General features: G+C 32.1%; 1 long non-coding RNA gene across 1 annotated transcript; it reads left to right on the top strand.

Annotated features, from left to right (window-relative positions):
• Nucleotides 1–702: 702 nt before the first annotated feature.
• On the top strand, nt 703–4,234 carry LOC149946408 (uncharacterized). The gene is made up of 4 exons (XR_016480351.1): nt 703–728; nt 2,135–2,182; nt 3,464–3,559; nt 4,173–4,234. It is a non-coding gene; the product is annotated as an uncharacterized LOC149946408 (long non-coding RNA).
• Nucleotides 4,235–7,167: the final 2,933 nt, after the last annotated feature.

Here is a 7,167-nt window from a genome sequence, read left to right as displayed (position 1 = left end):
GTAAACAACTACCTTTAAAAAAGGAGTCATTATATAAATTATCATTAAATTAAATTCTTATTATTCTTTTTCACTAAAAATCGTTTTTGGTGCCTTTTGAACATTGACTATAACAGCTAAATGAAAAATTTCGATATTTATCAAGGCGGGCATCTTAAATATGATCGAATTAAGGATAATTCTCGGTCTTTAAACCTCTAAGGAGTGCTTTTACACTCACTTTTTCTTTTGGACTATTTTCGCTCCATACTGAAGACAATTTTTCTCAAGCATAAGAGAAGAGTACGAAATTTTGAATATAAGGATGACTGAAATTTTTACGGACAATTTTTGAACCTTACGAATCATAAGGAGGGTTGTAGAATCGGACCCCAGGGTTTCGTTAACTACGGTGATAGGGTGACTACAATGTATGTGGAAGTAAGCATCTTTACATGAGGGTTACGAAATGAGTGGGTTACAATGGTTCGTATTTTGTTCTACTTCGTTTCTATTTTTTATATTAAATATTTAGATTTTTCTAATAACGCTTACTTAAAATATCGACCATTCTGTTTTTGCAAATATTATATTTTAATGTACTAACCAAATGAAAATAACTTCATGAAGCGAACATCTTTACGGAATTTGATAATAGAACAAAACTAACAAATTACTATATAACTATTTTTTTAAATAATAATTATTTCTTTTGAAAAGGTCAACTCCCCTGTATGTCAGCAAAAGAAGTAAGTTTACCAATTTTCAGTGATATTATTATTACTATTAATATATCTGATCATAAAGGGAATATTAAATACGATTTGTTACCGGAGTTTAATAAACTCGTAACTGTAACTTAATCGTACCGTTTTTCTAACCTTAAACGCGATGATTTTTCCTCTACATAATTTTTGTTTTTAAACTGGGAATTAATTTTGCGACATTAATAATAATCATCGGATAAGCTGATACCCAAGGAACCACAGAAGCCTAAGTCAACTAGTGACGTGTGACTGGTAGCCGGATTAAATTGCGAAGCAGGGTGGTGGCAAGCCTTTCATGGCACGTGAGCCAAGAAGCTCCCTACATTATACTATACCCGTTAAGTTCAGCAAGTTTTTGGGGAAAGGGTAAACCTAAGAGCTCCGGGGAAAACGACCCTAACCAGAAGGGAGGAAACTTACAAACTCAACCCGGGAGTGGTTCCGAGTCTTCACCAAGTGCCCAAGCAGGGCCGCTGAGAGCGGGGACGGGGCCCTGCAAAATATAAATTTCGGGCCTTAATAGAGGCTCTGCTACATAATAAGTAACTTGCTTTTTAATATTTTGTTATAAAAATATCGTGACTCTCAATTTCTATATTGTCTATTTTTGTATGGAAAACGCTTTGATATTTATAAACGAAAGTTCATTGTGACAAAATAGTAGCTCGGAATTTTGTTAATTGATTTTTAGGCTGTTAAAGAGTTTGCAAATAGTTATTTACATCTTTTAAACGTTTAAAACGTTTCTGTTACACATCAAGGTTAATTGAAATCTCTATTATTTAATGATTGGACTTTATTAAACTGAGAATTATCAAAGAAGAATTTTAAAACACTGCAGAATATTAGAAATGAAATAAGTCAAGAGGTTTTCGTAATCTTGTTTTGACGTTTCTTATGGTAGTTTGATGAAAAGGCTGATTGCCTCTCTGCTATAGAACTACAGTTCTTGGGCTACTAGCTAATCACATTAAGTCCAGTCTGTTCAAGAGGACAGCTCTCTTTTCCTTTAACCATTCCGATCACTATTCCGAGCTTAGTTTAATGGAAACAATTATAAATAACACATCATAAAACTCGATTTATGAAAATAGTTTAAAAATTATACGTTTCGAACTGTCGGCGGTTTTTGGAAAGACTCCAAGTTTTTAGAATTTGACATCTTATCATATTACTCCTGTTAAAGTATCTTCTCCCGTTAAATATCAAATTACCGAATGGACAGAAGTGGTATTTCTGGATTGATGTGTTTTAAATTTTGTTGTACGCTATTTAAACCATACCTCGTTGACTTGATGACTTAGGCCTAAGGTGGCCTAGCTGATTATTATTATTATTTTATTATTATTTTCTGATTAGCGAGAAAACTAAAATGCATATTTTTCTAGGAGTGTGAAAAAACGAAGAATAATGAATCTTTAAAAGGGTGTACTAAGGTAAAAACAGAATGTTTATTCATTTATCAGAGAAAACAAAATAAAACCTGTTGGGTTAACTCAAAATAGATATTCTCGGTTTGGACTTTTGGGAATAATTGGTATTTATCGTCAAAGTAGCGGATTCTTAATTGGTGTTCTCAAGAGACTATTAGTGGGGGAACATACGCTGAGCTTCATTCAAAGATCACAAGATGGCGTATGTCGTCGGCTGTTTTATAGCAGAGCAAAGATAATAATCAAAATATTCTCACACAAAATTTTACGTTTTCCTTTTCTTAAATAAGCCATATTGTATCGACTTCTTTAGTTTTAGGCCACATAATACTTTATAACAGCTGATGACCTTAAGCTATTGGTACGCCCTCTTTTGTTTGCCGTCGAAAACTAAATAGATAGTGATTGAGAAGAACTAGCTCTTATTTATATAAGCAGATGAAATGTTAGTTCCTTAAATGATGCGTTACGGTTAGGTTTAATTTTTTTTCCAAAATTTATTATGAATCTATTTAATTAAATTGTTTCATCTATTTATTTAATTAAATTGTTTCATCTATTTATTTAATTAAATTGTTTCATCTATTTATTTAATATTATTTTTAGAGCATTTATTTTTAAATAATAATAATTTGGCAAACATTGACTCAGGTTTTCTTAAGTAGTATCACCTAGGCTTAGCTTTTCAGAGATATTTTGAATTTTTAAATTATTAAAAAATCCCACAGACTCGATAGAATCGCTTACAAAAAATCGGAGTAAAATTCACGTATTTTTATTTTTCTTCGAGTAAATTTAACAACAGGTAACCTTAATTTTAACAAAATAACGCGAACCGTCCGTGAGAAGTCATTTCGCGGTAAGTCTGTTCTTGACTCTCGTAAACTAACTGGCCCTAAAATGAAATCACGAATTCATTCTTATTGGCTTAAAAACGTCAATCACCCGTGTGGCGTAAAAAATCTGCGCACCACGTTCTGTCGAAGTGTACCGTGACTGTTCACGGGTTAAATAGATTCATGGTAACAATTCTGCATTGTCTCGGACATTCTGGGTTTGACACACTTTTTATAGAATAGAAATGGGATGTTTTTCTATTCCCAATACTATTTAAAAGTATTTATTTATTACGATTATTTAAAAGAAGATTTTTCAAAAAAATGGAAAAAAAATAATTACTGAAATAATAGTAAACACTATTAAGCGGGTCTGTTATTTTTCTGGGATAATTTTAACACGTATTTAATTCTGATAATTTATTATTATTTTTTTTAAATTATTTAGGACTTCGGTGATCTTTGCACGTACACTTGTAGTTATGGAAGCGAAGGTGCAATTACAGAAAATAAAAATTCACCTGACGACGATATGTGTATAAAGGTATGGTATCCTTTAACAAACTTCATCAGTAAAAACGCTTTTTTCTTCCAAGTACCAACTAGCATACGGTGTATCAGTCTATCAACAATTGATTCATGAAAACACGGTTCTTTAAATTGAAGAGCTTAGAAAACAAATAAATTAATTTATAAATTATTTAATTGTGAGAAGGAGAATCTTGGGCGAAAGAATGTCTTATGAAGTCAATATAAATGATACATAAAAATTACAGCAGTAAAATGAATTGATATTATTCATTGTGATATTTTCCGATAGAGTTCATTTAAATGATTAAGATGTCCATAACTTAAAACTTACATCTACGAAAATAAATATTGTGAACACGCCCGTTTAGATAAACCTCAATACGCCACATTAACTAAATAATTTTTTAAATATTTCGTAAGTGAATATTCGGGAATCCATCAAATTGCCTATTATGCTTATAAAAAACACTAGAAAATGTTGTGACGTAACTAAGAATATTTTAAACCGGGTCAGAATTATATATATTTGCTATTTGTCTAAATGATCAGAGCCGATCGGATCTTGGCATTTTAGACATAAAACACATTTGACGGTAAAAATATTTAATGAGTTGTTTGTATTTCAGGAGGGCTCAATGGGAAAATGCAACGCTGGACAATGTGTTATAAAAAAAGAATAAAAAAGGAACTACAAATGTTGGGCTAATAAATGGGGGAAATGTTTTAAATTTTTAATTTTCAATAAAATATGTCAATATAAAATTATTTGTTATAAAACTTTTTCAATAAAGTACATTTATGGGAATACCTTTATAAAACAGATTTCAAACCCTTATTTTAACACACGCCCTACGAATGGTCTAAAGATGACCCTGCATCAACTTATAATCAACAAAACTATTTCAAATACGCTAAAAGGAGTAGTGTAACACCCTTAAGGGAGTAGTTAAGTGTATAGTCGAAAATCATTCGCTCATTCTTTCGACGTCGTTTTAAATAATTAGATTATTTTCAAACCTACGTTTAATTGGATAGTTTTGGCCACCCAATTTTGGGTCCGATATGTAACCAACTTAAAAATTGCGTCGTCTAAATTTTAATTTGGTTAAAGGTCGGTCAGTCATGCATTTTCCGCCACATTTAGACGCCCAATAAGTAACTCATAAGACACGATTTAAATAGAGCGATTTAAATACTTATTTTATACCTTTTTGGCTATTTGTTGGTGGGATACGTTTATTTATATTTTTGGACGCTGAGTTTTGTTGTTCCGGAACATTAAACTGGTACAAAAGGTAAAACATTTGATGGAATGGCTGGAGGGAGTATCTATTTATCCCAAGGTGCTTCGAGTGTATGAAAATCGGACACGTTATTGCATCCTGCAATGAGAAAAACAAGCTTCAACTCCTCTCTGGACAACCTCTGTCCACTTAACATGAGGAAGCTGCAATATTTGCGATCGAGAACTGATTTTACTTCTTAGCCCAATGATTTAAAATAATAAATAACATCAAATTAATTCAGATTAATCTTGGCAAAAGGAAGGGGGCCTCATCCCCTCTAAGGCAGTATCAACTTCGCAATTGTTCAGGAGCCTCGTGTGGTGGACAAGAGGGTGTCGGGTCTCCCACTATCATCCAGGGTTGTTTGCTACAACCCGAACCAAAAAACAGCTATTGCCAAATTTAATCCCAAATTTCAAGTCATTAGTCTTCCTTATGAAGACTGTATATAACCATCGATGGTTTAAAGGCCAGGGTTTTATCTGTAATAGTGTTCTCCATTTATTTACCTTGGATGAACACCTGAACATAATTTCGGACCAAATTAGTAAATTTGCAGGGCGTAAAATAATTATTAGTGGTGATTTGAATTCTCATCAGACTCTCTGGGGCTCGAGGGTCAATTGAACTAGAGGTGCTGCTTGTGTTGATTTTGCGGAGTCTCTAGACCTGGTCGTGTTGAATGATCCATGGTCAGATCCTACCTTTCCGAGCACCAATGTTAATAGTTGGATAGATCTGACTATATCTACCATAAAAGTATTTTATACTTTCAATTATTGGTGTGTCTCTGAAAAAATTAGCAACAGTGATCGTAACTTTATCTCTTTCAATATATCCACTTTTGACATTCCTCATAGTGGAAGGACTATTAGACTAACGGATATGGACCTGGATCGTTTTCGCGACCAGGTTGATTTGTCTCTTGGGGTTCTGAGTGAAGTAGTACTTAAAACTACTTCTGTAGCACATAGGCACCGAAATATAGTTGGTTAAGAGTCCTTGTGTCCAAAGTTTGTAGACGGTAAAAATTACTATTAGCCGACTTATCAAATAACTGTCAGCGGTATCTTTGTTTCGGGGTGCTGATTTCCGACAGTCGGCCGACTGTTGGATTAAAGGTCTCTTTCTAGACCTCAAAAATTACTATTGGCCAACGGTTCGAATAACTGTCAGAGGTATCTTTGTTTCTGGCCTGATTTCGGTACAATTATAGTATAAGGTATCCGTGGCAATTTTCTTTTTTATTCATTTTTTTTAAACCATCAATGAACAAACCAATTTTATTTCAAATCAACCCCCGCTTTTCAAGAAACATTGAGAGTTTATGGTATATTTTCAAAATTTAAAAATACGATATTCTATCCAATATAGGTAGAATAGACAGAGCAAATTTGGTCGTATTTATTCATTTTGATAGATTGATAGATAGTAGGGTACACGTCGGTAGTCTTACTACTTTTGGACTTAACTACGATTTACACAGTAAATGCAAACCGAGTAGAGGCAAAACGAGAAATACCCGGTTAGGTTGATTTCGTAATATAGGTGCGTATTTATGATTTTCTACTATTTCTGCGACGTTTCGTCGGCCAATAAAAATGAGGTGCATTAATCCGGCTATCGTCAAGTCCAAAATGGCTCTTTATATTCTACCTATATTGGATAGAATAACGTAATTTATGATTTTGAAAATATACCATAAATTCTCAATGTTTCTCGAAAAGCGGGGGTTTATTTGAAAAACAATTGTATTGTCCATTGATTGTTTAAAAAAAATTAAAAAAACAAAATGGCGACGGATACCTTATACTATAATTCTACCCTGATTTCCGACACATTTAACATTAAAATTTTAAAATTTATTATTATTATTATTTTATTTTTTGCTCAGATTACTGCAATAAAAAATAATGCATAATAATGAATTTTAAAATTTTAATGTTTAATGTGTAGGGAAGAAAATAAATATAAATATGGATACCTTTGTGGGCAAAATTGGATCAAAGATTTTGTGTTAAAAATTGGAGGAGCAGTGGACTATGATTTGAAAGGCGAAATGACGTCATTCTGTTGTTGACAGGAATATTTTTAATGCTTTAAATGAATTTGACATATTAATCAACAATAAAAATAATATATGTCCCTTTAAAGCTGCACATTTCACAAACTCTAAATTTTTTTCAGTTCATTGAACTGTTTTTGTTATAATTTATATATATATCAATCTAAATATATGTTGTGTTTATAAAGTTTATATTGACTCTTGTTATAAAATTAAAATAAACAGAATGTAACCAAAAATGATCCTTAACTAATTATTAAAAATTAATTT

Source organism: Leiobunum rupestre, chromosome 4, assembly GCF_980474605.1.
Source record: "Leiobunum rupestre chromosome 4, qqLeiRupe1.1.hap1, whole genome shotgun sequence".
NCBI lineage: Eukaryota > Metazoa > Arthropoda > Arachnida > Opiliones > Sclerosomatidae > Leiobunum > Leiobunum rupestre.
The sequence above is the reverse complement of the archived record's forward strand: the minus strand, read 5'-3'. Positions and strand labels throughout refer to the sequence as shown.